Raw genomic sequence first — 14,891 nt, 5'->3', positions numbered from 1 at the left:
AATACCCTAAAAATCCCAGGCCACAGAGAGGTTAGGTTGGCCTCAACTAGAGCCAGGGCTTTCTCAGCCGCGGCTCCAATCTGGTGGAACGCTCTGTCACAAGAGACTAGGGCCCTGCAGGACCTGACATCCTTCCGCAGGGCCTGCAAGACAGAGCTGTTCCACCAGGCCTTTTGTCAGGGCGCAGCCTGACCCCCTCCTCTGGCAATCTGCACAAAATTTTGCTTGATGGTTGCCATTAATTTGATTTTAATTTGATTTAATCAATTTTATAATGAATGTTTTAGAATGTTGGACTATTTTGATTGTTGTTAGCCGCCCTGAGCCCGGCTTCGGCTGGGGAGGACGGGATATAAATAAAATTTATTATTATTATTATTATTATTATTATTATTATTATTATTATTATTATTATCTTGGCCCATGCATGGCAGCTTTTGGAATAGGTGTATATTCGAATAGATTATCCCACTGCATATGTGTAGATTAGGAGTGGGGGAACTTCAGCACACTGGTGTAATGACAATTAAGGATTAAATTGCACCTATTTGCCACACCCCAACTCTACCTCCAGAAGAAGACTTGGCATAGCTTGTCCCTAGGGAGGAGTTGGCAACCGATCATGTTGGGGAGCCAATCCAGTTGGCTTTGCAAGCAGGCTCCTCTCTCTTCACACGGCAACACCCTTCTTCCCTGTGCAATGGGGGCTTTGCTGGTTGACTCTTTAGGGTCTGAAGGGGGATTTTGAAGGGAAGCACTCTTTGGTTGCAAGGAGGTTTACAAGCCAACATCTGGATCACCCTCCAGATTGGTGTAGGCATAACTCCTCAGCCTCTTGGTGCTGCGACCACGGCGGTTTGACTTCACTCCATGGTCTCTCGAGACAAACAAGATACCAACAACCTTTTAAAAAAACAAAAACCTTTTTGGCCCTGGGACTCTCCTTTTTTATCTTCTCCACACTTTGGGGAACTCATGTTTTTAATTGGTTCAATTGGCTTTTAGTCTAGACAGGAATCTCATAAGACAAATATTTGAGGTGTTGATGGGTTAAGGGCACTCTTAGGTCACACCAGAGTGAACACTGAGCTGGCAGGGCCACAGTGTGCCTATCAGGTTCACATAGCAAGGAAGAAAAATTCCTTTCAATCCTTTGCCACAGAATGAGCCTGTAAACTTGCCCAGGAGTGAAGAGCAGTTGATCCCTCCAGCCTTAGGGAACTTCCCCGCCTGGACTATATGTTGATTCAGCTGAATAGGTTTAATTATATTTATTTCCTGTTTGCAGCTCCTCTATGTTGTCACATTTTGCAAACAAAAACAAACAAAAAATACTGTACCATAACCTTTCTCCTCTCAAATAAGGGGTTCCTGAGTCTTCTTTATGGGCACACTGGCAAGGAGATGAACCTCTCGCACGCTCCATAGTCCCTACCCTGTAAGTCGTATTTCTGGTGTTTTCACCTCTGAATGTCCCAGCACTGAAAAAAGGTGAAACACCTGCATGTTCCTTTTTGACCCATTTCCCTGTGTGCTTTTTCGGATTGCAAGCCGGGGAGCTGCAATAATGATAATCATGTCAGAAATGGCCTGTTAATCTGCAGGGGGAGCCCACTTCTTAACTATCTAGCAGGCTTCCTCAGCATCCTGCAGGCAACATAAAGGAGAATTTGAAGTTACTGAGGTGGTTCTTATTTGATGCAAATGCAACCGCACTCCCGTTTGTTTCGGATGGGATTAGGGAGTGGTGGTGCTCGAATTATTATAGCCATCATCCCGCTCAACTGTTGCCCGGGGGAAGGCATTCAGAGGCAAACAATGGGGGTGGGGAGGATACACATTGCTAATTTAGGCACCGCTGCCTAATCTTGTGTGGCATAAGCCGTTAGACACCTTCGCCCGCGAAACTGTGCTATTGTTAGCGCTCATCTGTATTTTAGGAACGGTGACATTTTGTGAGACCATAGGGGGAGGCATTCGCAACAGAACGCTTGTGAAATGCAATTATTTAGACTTAAAAGCTTGGTTACTGCAGCAAATTGTTAACTTGGGGCTGATCCCTGAAAGATGCCTGCGGCTGGGGGATTGCGTATATTTCCGTGCATTAAAGGCGTTTTGAATTCTTCTACTAGAAAACCTCTGATTTCTGCGCTCGCTGCCGTAGTGTGGGAGCTGTGAGTGGGGGCCGCCCCAGGAATTTGGGGGTAGGAGTTTGGGCAATAGGTTTCTAAGGGGGCATCACTGTTAGGGATGCCCATTTGCTTGACCTCTGAACCTGGTCCACACCACAAAGGAAACTGCTTTATAGTGAGTCAAACCCATATTTTACCTTTACACTGGCTAGCTATGGCTCTACAGGGTTTCCGGCTGGATTCTCTCTCAGTCCTACGTAGAGGTGCCAGGAATTGAATTTGGGACCTTCAGCATGTTCTGGCACTGAGCTGCAGCCTTTCCCACCACTGCCCAGAGAGACAGAGTAGGGCAAAGAGAAGCTTCTCCTTACTTGCACACGAATGCTTGGAGAGGGCAGAAGAACAGACAGTAATGTCTAGGAGGTAAAGTAGGAGTGCCAAGGGTTCTGTGGATTGGTAGCAAGCCCCCACTAGGCTGTGGGCCTTAGCAGATGCCTAACCATTTTGTCTCCCAATGACAGAGGGACATGGCTCAGTGGTTAGGCTTCTGCTCTGGATGCAAAAGGTTCTAGGTTCAATCCCTGGCATCTTCAGGTAGGGCTGGGAAATAGGCCCAGTTTAGAACCCTGCAAGTCACTATACGGACCAACTCAGTATAAGGCAGCTTCCTGTGTTCTTTCAGAATTAGACCCTTAAAGACCCTGGTTCAAATCTAGCCATAGCCGTTGCAGTGGCAATGGGCAACAGACACACACACACACACACAAATACACACACACACACAGACACACACACACACACACTGCTTTAGTACATACCCTTTGCGATATGATGATTATTATTATTATTATTATTATTATTATTATTATTATTTATACCCCACCCATCTGGGCAGCTCCCAACCAAATGTTAAAAACACAATACAGCATTAAACATTAAAAACGTCCCTAAACAGGGCTGCCTAAGATAGATGTCTTCTAAAAGTCAGGTAGTTGTTTATTTCCTTGACATCTGCTGGGAGGGCGTTCCACAGGGCGGGTGCCACCACCAAGAAGGCCCTCTGCCTGGTTCCCAGTAACTTCACTTCTTGAAGTGAGGGAACCGCCAGAAGGCCCTCAGCACTGGACCTCAGTGTCCGGGCTGAACGATGGGGGTGGAAACGCTCCTATATGAGGACAATAATACTGACAAACTTACCAGGATTCATAAAACCACAGAATCCTGGAGTTGGAAGGGGTCACAAGGGTCATCTAGTCCAACCCCCTGCAACGCAGGAATCTTTTTGCCCAACGTGGGGTTTGAACCCACAACCTTGGGGTTATGCTGTACCGACTAAGCTATCAACGTTCCAAGGATCATTGGGATATTGCAGATAAATTGTTTTTGACACTTAAAGCGGACCACACAAATGATACAAATCAGGCACATTTGCATAAACTTATGTTTTCCTACATTTTCTAAAATGTATGGGAGAGAAAGATAAGTTCACTGAGCAAGGAGGAGAAGCAAAACCTGAGTAGGGGGGAGGTGCCTCGGCCTTCCAAATGGAGCTTTCCAAGATATTGTTTATGAGGAGGGTTGATATTGGTCATCATGTTTAAATTCTGATGGCCAGCCCCATTATTACTGTGCGGTAAGGTAAACCTATGTGCCTGTGGATGGCATCCCTGAAAATAAAATGGAAGCTTCAAATCGAAAGGCAAACTACAGAGATTCTGAGAACTACTAGAAAATAAGGAAGCAGGATTAGTGCAATAAAGGGGAGGGGGAAACAGAAGCTCTTTGGAATCCCAGAGATTCCTATTGTCTAATGTCCAAACAACTCACTTATCAATCACAACTCTGACTTCATTCATTGGCTAAAAACACTGACAATAGGAGCAGCCAGACGGGCTCATTTCACAGATATCACTTGGAAGAGTACCTGCACATTTTGTTCCATAACTTTCTTCCTGGCTGCAATGTGTAGGTGTGCTGGCTCAGGGTATAAGGCCCCAGAGGTGCCAACGAATGCTTTCGATGGTGTCATGGAGCCCACTTTGACCACCCATATACCCTCTAGAAGACCAGTGTGGTGTAGTGGTTAAGAGCGATAGACTCGTAATCTGGGGAACCGGGTTCGCCTCTCCACTCCTCCACATGCAGCTGCTGGGTGACCTTGGGCCAGTCACACTTATTTGAAGTCTCTCAGCCCCACTCACCTCACAGAGTGTTTGTTGTGGGGGAGGAAGGGAAAGGAGAATGTTAGCCGCTTTGAGACTCCTTCGGGTAGTGATAAAGCGGGATATCAAATCCAAACTCTTCTTCTGCATGCTCCTGACTAAATCATAGCTGGTGAGTTGCAATCGTAGAGAATTACAGCAGCAATAAATTATGGCAGCAGAAAGATATGGTTTGGGGTGCCCAACCAAGTGTGGATTATTGAGGCAGGGGGAGGGGCATTCATATCTGCCTCAGGCACAAAAACTGCCCTTGATGTTGCCATGGGAATATATTGATAGCATAGCCCTGTATAACCCAGAGACAGTGTGGTGTGGCAGCTGGACTAGAGTCAGGAAGATGGAATCCAAACCCCCATTCAGCCCTGAGACTCACTGGGTGGCAAAGTCAGCCCCCATCTCTCAGCCTAACATGCTTCATAGGGTAGATGTGTGGGTGAAATTGGAAGGGGAACCTGTGGCCCTCCAGATATTGTAGACTCCAAATCCCATCAGCCCCAGCCAGTGTGGTCAATGGTCAGGGATCTGCATTGGCTACCCTGGTCTATATTGTAAATTGATTTGAGGTGCCTTTCTATTAGTATTAAGTGAGATGCAAATCTAATAAATAAAATCAAGGCAAAGTACTTCAACACACATCCATCACTGCTACCCCAAGTAGTCAGATCTCTGACCCGCCATGAGGACTAGAATCTTACTTTATTTTAAGAGGAAACCATCAGTGGTAGGCCATCTTCTACCATCAGTGGTAGACCATCATCTCTAGGTAGGGCTGGGAGAGAGCCCTGCCAGAAACCTTGCAGAGCCACAGCCAGTCATTGTGGAGCATATTGAACTTGATGGACCAAGCATAAGGCAGCTTCCGATATTTTATGTCCATTGGAACAAAACTTTTGTAGGAAAGTCTCTTGACAGATTATTTCTCTGGTGGTGTTTCTGGCAATGACTTTGGACTTAGTTGGCTGGTGGGTTGCCTGTTCTCATCCCTGGTGTTCTGAAAATGGAAAGAGCTGAAGGACAGAACTTAATAATAATAATAATATCAAAAATCCCTCTGCTCCTTGGGTCATTTACAGAGCTGAGGAGCCTCCCTATTTGTTTGAGAGCTGAGATCCAGCGTGGCTAATCCATGTCCTCAGGAAACTCTATTAAGAGAAGGTGGATGTTACCTCCCCATTGTGACAGATTTTTAATCTTGGAGGCCATGTGGTGCTGGAGGCCAGCTTGGGTGGTATCTGGACCCCTTGTCCTCCAAACAGCCTGAATTGCATTTTGCTAAAGCCGCATGGAGCAAGAATTCCAGCCAGGAGAGGGGAGCAAAGGAGAGAAACTGGAAATTGCATGCACTAGTTTGTTCCTGTGTAGCTCGGCTGACCTAAGCATCAGAGAAATCAAACCAGGGGGGGAAACGTGAGAAGGAAACAGCTGCAGTAGAAAATGCGTGAAAAGTAACACGCCGCATCAAACACCAATTTGGCATTTCATTTCATTTCTTGCAAATGGAAGAGATATAAAGATCCCTTTAATAAAAATTAAAATAATGAGCAATTTTTGCTGTGGTGTGATGTCTTGGGTCCCTCTTTTTATTCTTCCTTCCAGCTAATTCTCTAGATGTGCGACCCTAATCCCCAGCATTTTGGGTCTAAAAACCCCACTTAAGACAATAGGACTCAACTTCCGACTGTTGCTGTTGTGTGGTGAGAATGGCAGCAATCAGGGATGGGATTCAAACTCAAGGAGAATGTATAGTCCACCTAGGGGTGATATGGTGCTCCTATATCATAGCTAGCATCCAGGCCAAGAGGAGAGCTGAAACAAGCATACAACAAAATGTGTGAGGTGTTCTGGAGCCCGCTGCATTTGAGGATGTTATGTGAGCAGTGTTAGATAATATAAGCTAGGTGCCAAATGCCACCTTAAATCTAGGTTGCAGTCGCCACAACGGAATGTCTGTTCACCAGGGAGCTTAGCAAGATGACACCCAGGAAAGGTTGCCATACACCCAGAATTTCCCAGACAAAATGTCTGGACGTATGGCAACCCATGTTGGCAGTGTCGTTTTTGCTGATTTTCCTTAATAATAGCTCAACAACAGTTATTATTTTTGATGTGATTTTCCTAATAAAGATCAACAACTTTGCCCAAAAAAGCTAAACTGTTGTGTCTGGATTTTTGCCTATTGAAATATGGCAGCCCTACCCTCGGGGTCCCTTCCAATGCTACAATTCTATGATTCTATGAGCTTAACTACATTGCTTGACAGTAGCTTGCTCTTACAACAATTCACTTGTGCCACTATGCAAGAAGGGGAAACATGCACAGTATGAACTAAGGCAGTGGTTTTTAAAATGTGGTCGCCAACCTAATGCCCAGAAATCTCCATGTATTATTTTTATTTATTATGCTTATTTTATAATAATAAAAAATAAAATATAGGTCACAATTGGACCTACGCCAGCGACAAAACGCGCCTGGCGCCTGGCTAATTTCTAACACTGGATGTAAAATAGATAGATAGACAACTATGACTGAAAGGATTTTTTAAAGAATTGAACTGAGAGCATTTTTTCTAAACTTTTGTGTTGTTTCCTACAACAAGGAAATAATGAGACCCCAAGATGATAATGACTAGGCTGTTCCCCACCCCCACTTTAAAGTAACTAGGTCGGTCAGGCCTGGCCAGGTACACCCTGAATTTCATCCCAAGTGGTTCTGGGGTTGGAGGAGAAGGGAAAGAAGGAGAGCAGCAGAGAAGTCGTGCAAGCGTTATTGAAATGGATGAGATATATTCAAGGATGCTCTTTTAGAAGTCCCTCTGAAATGAATAGGGTTTCGGGAAGAACATTATTGACTTCGGGGATTTCATCTTGGCGCTCTGTGCATCAAACCTTCTGAGGATTAAGCGATGGTGATGACGTGATCTGAGCAATGTTTCTCCTCTGACCGATTTCTGCGCTAGAAATCCATTTCCACACATGAATTGCTGAGGAATTGCTCCATGCCTCCAGCTGCATTAACTCCCTCATAATCATTTGCAAATATTTCTTTGTCACTTTCTTTAAAACAAGGTGGAGTTGGACCCAGATTCAGGAGGCAAACAAGCAAAGCAATGAGATCCCTTTCTGGGGATACGAAACCCAGGTGGCATTTTTTCCCCTTTTTGAATGGAGACGATTTGGTGATATGAAAGCCACACATATGCGCACACACACACAACCCACTGCAGGCTAAGTCCACTGTCAGCTTGCTGCCCCATCCCCTTACACATCTTCTCAGAAGGAAGTCCCACTGTCTCCCAAGTTCCTTGCTATGGGTTAGCTCTCCTCATCCCTTGAAGGTAGAATCCATTGTACTATACAGAACTTCATTTACACGTGGGCATGCAAATGAGCTGCATCCAGTAGCCCTTCGGTTAACTCAAGTATTTGGGTGGGGCAGTGGGGGAGATGGACCACCCTGGCCCCTCTTCCCCCTCCTTCCGTTGACTTAGTATCAAAGGCTCTCCCCTCTATTAAAAGCATCCCTCTTCCCAATGTCCATTCTGAAGGAAATCAGCCCTGGGTGCTCACTGGAAGGACAGATCCTGAAGCTGAGGCTCCAATACTTTGGCCACCTCATGAGAAGAGAAGACTCCCTGGAAAAGACCCTGAAGTTGGGAAAGATGGAGGGCACAAGGAGAAGGGGACGACAGAGGATGAGATGGTTGGACAGTGTTCTCGAAGCTACTAACAAGAGTTTGACCAAACTGTGGCAGTGGAAGACAGGAGTGCCTGGTGTGCTCTGGTCCATGGGGTCACGAAGCGTCGGACACAACTGAACGACTAAACAACAGCAACTTCCCAATGGAGAGTTTTGCCTCCTCTCTGCAGCGCCCAGAAGTTTGCAGACCTGCAAAGGACTCATGGTCGCCTCCTCTCACCCACATGCTTTGCCCCCACCCCAGTGACCCCCTTCACCCCAGTGGCAAGGCAGCTGCCCCCACAAGATTGGCAGGAGTTCATCATTTGGCCAATTGAGGCTACAAGAAGGCTGCATCCTGCATGTTGGAAATAGATGGGAGTTTGATGCTGAGAGGCAAAGAGGCGATGGGTCTCACAACACACTGGCGCATAAAAGCACACACAAATGTAGACACACACAGGAGAGAGAGAGAGAGAGAGAGAGAGAGAGAGAGAGAGGCTGACCATCACCACCCCAATGCTTTTGCAATTACTTGCTTAAGAGATCCATAAACGTATCACATCTGTGTGATGGTTTCTCAGGAAAACAGCACAAGAAGAACTATTCTCTCCCTCCCCTGCGCCCCACACCATCCCTTAAATAATCTCTGGCGCACCCATTTTAACCACCAATGGATTCTCCTTGATGCTTAACACACACACACACACACACACCCTGTAAGCAGAATCATGGAAGGAAGCTTGTTTTCATCCAGCATTTCTGGGTACCAGAAAGAGATGCTCTCTATATCTGGTTATGTTGTGCTATTGGGATTTTTTTTTTCTTTGCTTTGTTTTGTTTCGTTTTTGGCTGGGGGGGAGGCAGTTCTTCTGAATCAATCAGCTGGCTGTTTCCTTAGAATTCAGAACGTTTTGGGACATCTAAGGAAGAAAGGAATAAATAAATAACAAAAGGCAACTGCCTTCCCCGCCCCACCCCCCGCCCCGCCGCACAGCTTCCTGCTAAAGGAAAAACGGGAGAGAGAAATCCATCTTCTCTGGCCCCACTCTCGCAACATTTAATGACTCAGAGAGAAAACAAAAACTAAAGTGAAACTGAAAGATTGCCTCTTTCTCTCAGCGTTATTCACGCAATAAAGTTTGCGATTAAATATTTTTTATGCTCCGGCTGGGGATGTTGGAGAATGATTGGGGAGGGGAAGGGACTCCCGCGATTTTTCATCATTTAAGGGGGTGGGTGCAAAGCGAAAAACTGTTCACAGTTAATAATATTAACCTGAGCAGAAAAATTTTTTTAAAAAAAAAGTCTGCAAAGTTTTAAAAGAGGAAGCCGTTTTCCTTGGAAGAATAGAATTTCACATCAAGAGGGAAATAGGGTTTTTTATTTTCAAAAATGGGTTATTTTAATTGATATCGTTTTAGGAGGCGTTTGCGTTTGTGTGTTCGTGTGTGTGTGTGTTTTAAAAGACACATTTTATAAGATGGCATCCCACAGGGCTCAGGTATTCTTAAGTATTTAATTGTAAACCCATCCTAGAAAAACGAAATACTTTGAAATCTAACACATCTAAATTCACCATATTTTTGGGTGGGGGTGGAATTGTAAACATTAAGGGCTGAGGCTCGCATTGTCTAAAGAGGGGGGGGTATTTTTCTCGCCCCCTCCTCTTTTTAATGCAACAATTATGATCCTTCCCTGACTGGTTTCTGTTTGCGTTTTGGAGAAGGGCGCTGGGTGGGAAGTGATTTACTTCCAGTAACGCACGAGCGCTTTGGCCCATAAACTATTTTGATTTGATTCTTGCATTAATGGTTTTATAGTAGAATAATCACTGTGCTGACTGTAAGGGAGGAAAAATTATGCACCATCCTAGCCTCATTTTTTTAAAAAAATAAAAATGAATGAATGAATGGAATGAACGGACGGAAGAAGGAACGAATGAAAAACGAGCGTAGTAAAAAAACAAAAAAAAAAACTGTGGCCAAACGCTCCTGCAATTAACTCCCGTCAGGGCAGAGATGATACATTTCGGAGCGTGTCACCCAAAGCACACATTGCAGTGCTTTCCCAAACGGGGAGTCTCTGGTTTGCAAAAGCTAAGCTAAATATTTCACTGCACCAGACAGAATGTGCGTGTCCCTGTCTTAAATTTCGATAGGAAGGATAATCTGCGCATCACAGGGGTTTGGTTTTCCTTAGAACCGGTTTCAGATCGAATCCACAGAATCTGATCAGAAGAGGGGGGAGCGGGGTTTCTGGCTGAACAGAGCTTTGGGGCCTGAGTTCAAATCGCACCCAGCACACCAGCTGGTGACCTCGGCCCGGTATCTCTCGGGCGTCGCCTACCTCGCAAGGTTGTTGTGCGAGGATTTTTTATTTGTTTTATTTTAAAGACGCAACTCTGAGCTCTCCGAAAGGAAAGGCAAATTGCCACCGACGCACCAGGAATTATTATGAACCATTTCGTTGATCTCTGTTTGGGAACGGCGGGAGGGAGCATTCGGTCCAAAATTAAGCACACTGCGGTCCATTTTATGTCGGGGGGGGGGCAGTTACAATAGTGTGATTAAGTCCTCCTACTTGAAATCTGTGGGCAACTGTGCAAGGAATTGGGGGGGGGATGAAAGGGCTTGATAGTGCGCGAAGAATTATCTGCTTAGAAGCATATCAGTTTCTCAAATACAAACACAAACATACAGAGACACAATTGGACTAGATAACTCTCGGGGTCCCTTCTAGCTCTGCACGATTCAGATGCAACCACCTGGCTGAGGTTAGACCTGTTCAGTATATAGCAGCTCCTACAGACGAACACTTTGGTCTGCGTTTACAGGAACCAACCCAGATCGCTTTGCCTCCGGATTAGCTGCCCTGCCTCTCCATCACCATTCACACGAGCGCGCGTGTGCACACACACGCTGAACCCTCTTCAGGCTAGAGGGGCGAGACCAGATCCTTGTGCTCGCTTCTAAAAGCCTGATATTCATCCCGTGGTAGGTTTTGGGGTTAACTAATACGGATCAGAGGAAGGCGTATTTTGTGAACGGGACAGGTGTGGATATATCTCCGTGAGGACAGGAACGACTTCTGTTTAAGGGAGGATAAAAGTTGTGGGACAAAAGAACCCAGGAGCCGAGAGAATCGCTGAAACAATGCGGTCTTTAGACACGGGAAATATAACGGCGGGGGCAAATCGTCTTACATTCCCATAACGCAGACAGACGCGTGTATACAAAACCCTCTTCAACATCGGAGGCTGGTTGTGTCGCTTACAAGACCATCAGTTTGTAGAAAGATCCAAACTCGTTTTCCTCCAAATAAACAAAGGGGTGAACAGATGCCAGCCCAACCGACCCCAAAACTTAGGAAACAGGAAGTGTGATTAGGAACCTTCTCCCTTCTCCCTCCTTTAAATTGCCTTCGCTTATCAATTAAGAGTCAGGATATTTCCTGAAATCTCGGTGTTTAAACTCCCGGCCTCCCACCCCCCTCCCCAAGAGAAACCACACGACTTTTACTTTTTAAACATGAATGAACGAATCCAAAATATGTAGGACATAATCACATCCACAAACGTGTTAAGCTCTGTTGAGCATCAGCATCAAAGATGCAAGCATTGCAGCTTAACTCCATTATGGACAGCAGTCATAGCTTTGGACAGCAGAAAGTAGCTTTTCAGAGAGCTGAAACGGGTCTGACACAGGCACAAAGTCATTTGTGGTGTTTGCACAAACTAATTCCTAATAATAATAATAATCCTGCTATCAACTTTGCTCAGATAGTTCTTACAGGGTTTTTCTCCTTTTAGTGCTATATGGTTTGACTCCAAACCATCAGGGGGGCAAATTCCTAGACCACAAGGAAGGATGCAGCTACCCCCCTCCCAAAACCCCGGGGACAAAATAAAATAAAATAATTACTGTCTGTTTCCAACCATACCGACTTTGCAGAACAATGCCAACATGTGGCACAGTCAAATCCTGGCCCATGGATGAATGGAATATGAAATGCCAACTGCACAAATCCTGAGACAAAACCAGCTGCAACCGTTTTAAATTACTTCACACCCACCTCCTCCATGGTAACTGAGTGACTGCAACTTCAAAAAGGTGCGTGCACTGCTAACTAGCAAAGTGCGCTTGCTCAAAAGTAACTTCAGTTGAGTTCAGTGGAATCTGCCCCTTAGTAAACGTGTTTATAAGATCACAGGCTGGGGGGGGGGGGCTGGACGGAAAGGAAGCTATCCAGTCCTGAAATCTGAATATGCACACTTAAAACAAACAAAAAAAATGAAATCTACAAAATTAGGTAACCTCTGTAGGAGCTGGGTGCATCTAGAATAAGCAGGAAGGGAAAGCCAAGGAGATGTTAAGAGATGGGAAGAGAGCCAACCTAAATTTCAATGCAAACGAAGCTTCCCTCAGCAGTCCACTTTGTGCTGCTAAAAATTTGAAATATCTCCAAAAAACCTACCTGCCCTTTGGAAGTCTTGCCTCCCTCAGTTCTGAAGAAGAAGAAGAGAGCCCTCTTTTTGAAAGCCCACCCCTTTAAAAGTTTCTGTAGTTGACTAAGACTCTCTCTCTCCCTAACTGCTTTTTTTTAAAGAGCTAATTGATGAAATAAAGTTAAAGAGGAGGAGACAGACAGAGTTCTTCTTGTTTGGGGCCTGGGTGGAGGGGGGCGGTGGAGGGAGCTAAAGATTCCAGTTGCTGCCCCCACAGCTTTGACCAGTCAGGGATTTCAGACCTAATTACCATTTTGTTTTTGTCCAGATTAAAAAGTAGGGGCCCCCTCCATTCAAATCATGGCCCTCTGTCCTTATTGTGAAGGACAGGCCTGCTCTGGGTTCCTTTTAGATTCTCCGCTATTAAGAATCCTTTCCTTTGTGGAGGTGTTTCCCATTCTCTCTGCCCACATTGTTGAGGGTCCTTCAGTCTCAGCTCTTCAAGAAAGTGTTTGCAAAATTATACCTTTCTGCCAGCAACTCCGAAAGGGAGCAGAGGGCTGTAGTTAGGAAAACATTATTGAGGCTTTAATTCAATTAAAAAATACTAGTATTTTTTTTTTATTGGAAGAGAGAAATATATGAATGGGAGGGGCAGTGAATAACCAACACTCTTCTTAGTGTCTGGGGGCTAAAAGATATTTTATTGCAAAATATCTGTAGCCATTATCCATCTATTTACTGATATTGCCATTTATCCCTATGGCTATCTGGAAGGGGGGAAAAGTTTAAAAATGGTAGTTTCAGGTGGCATCTTTGCAATATCTAAATATTATATGGCAACATAATATTGCACACAGACCTATGTGTAGATAAGTTCCCAATTCTTGTGTGTGTGTATGTTTGTGTTTGCATACAGAGACAGAGAAAAATGTATATTTCATTCACACAATGTAGTGCAGGCATACAAGCAAACAAATACATATGGGTTTGTGCAAATGTATTAACTTCTGCATATTATATGAACATGTAAATACTGGCAAACATAAACATATCGTACACAGATATATGTAGACTTATTCACTAGTGTAATACATACATACATATATATATATATATATATATATATATATATATATATATATATATTGCATGTATTTATTTATTTTTAAAATGTTTATATGCTATTCACATTATAAAATATCAGAGCTGTGAACAGGAGACCAAAATAAGTAAAATATTCAGGAGAAATAAAGCAGTTAAAATGGCAATACAACATCAAAAGGTGATCAGCAGACAATAGTTTCTTTAAATTATTCAGAAAAGCATTCAATGCTCTTATGTCAGATATATACATCATATGTGTGCGTGTGTGCGCGCGTGTACAAACACACATACATCTATCTATCTTCTCCGTGTGTGTCTATGTTTGTTTGCATTTATCTGCAATTCAGAGCCTTTTTTATATACCTTCTCAAAATTTACATGTATGAAGTCCACAAGCCATTGAGAAAATGGATATTAAACCTGCAGGAACTGCTGGGAGGGGGAATTCTGTATCATCCATTCATTCCTAGCCTTTTCTTTTCAGTCCTAGTTTCTTAATCTGGCAAGGCCAAGGTTTGAGAGAAAGAGAGAGAGAGAGAGAGATTTATTGTAACCAATGAATTTGCAAAGTGTGTTGGGGGGTGGGGAGGAGAGAGAACCCTCTGCTAAGGAAATAAGGCAGTATCTGACCCCTGCTCTATGGATGAGAGCTTTCTCGGGGACTCCTGCTGTGCTAAGATGGACCTTCAACATCAACTCTGAAATTGGTGTGATTTGCCTGGGAAAGCGGCAGCCATCGGCCAACTGGCCTTGACAAGACGAGGAGGGCAATGTATAGAAAGCATTTAATCACGGGTCACAAAAGCGTAGGGAGAAAACAGGCACATGGGCAGCTCCTGGGCTGCTGATGCTGCAACATCACTTCCTGTTTTCTGCTCCAGGAGATGGACCTTTGCAAGGAGGAGAAAAGAGAGTAGAGGTAGCCTGGCTGGGAAGGTGGGAGTTCATTGCCTCTCCCCTACTGCTTTTCTGGTGGAGAAAGAAGAGGAGGACACAAAGCGGACTGGGACCCAGAAGGAGGTTGCATCCTGACCTGTGGTTGATTAGACCAGTCACCATTTTTTAGGTTTATGGTTTTCTTGATGTTTAAAGAGAAGAGGGAAGAACTGGGAGGAGGAAAACAAAAGAGACACAAACAAATGTTCTTATGCAGAACAGGGAATTTCAGGGGACTGAGCTTTTCTCATCCCTGACAAGATCTTTCCTCTATACAGCTGTAAAATGAACAAAGGATATGTCCCTCTGTGTATCTGGTACCCCTAAAGAGAGAAGTCCCACCCTCTCAGCTGTTTTGCTCCTTTGTCTCTC

General features: G+C 44.6%; 1 long non-coding RNA gene across 1 annotated transcript in view; it reads right to left on the bottom strand.

The window, feature by feature from the left end:
- The window catches only part of LOC310708967, a 65,604-nt gene extending 52,967 nt beyond the window's left edge, over positions 1–12,637 (bottom strand). The window contains exon 1 of the long non-coding RNA XR_014527269.1: positions 12,506–12,637. This is a non-coding gene — a long non-coding RNA (uncharacterized lncRNA). The remainder of the gene's footprint in view (positions 1–12,505) is intronic.
- Between the last annotated feature and the right edge of the window lie 2,254 nt (positions 12,638–14,891).

Source organism: Podarcis liolepis, assembly GCF_965112155.1.
Source record: "Podarcis liolepis genome assembly, chromosome: 6".
Classification (NCBI taxonomy): Eukaryota; Metazoa; Chordata; class Lepidosauria; order Squamata; family Lacertidae; genus Podarcis; species Podarcis liolepis.
Note: the sequence above shows the minus strand (reverse complement) of the source record. Positions and strands in the feature narration are given on the sequence as shown.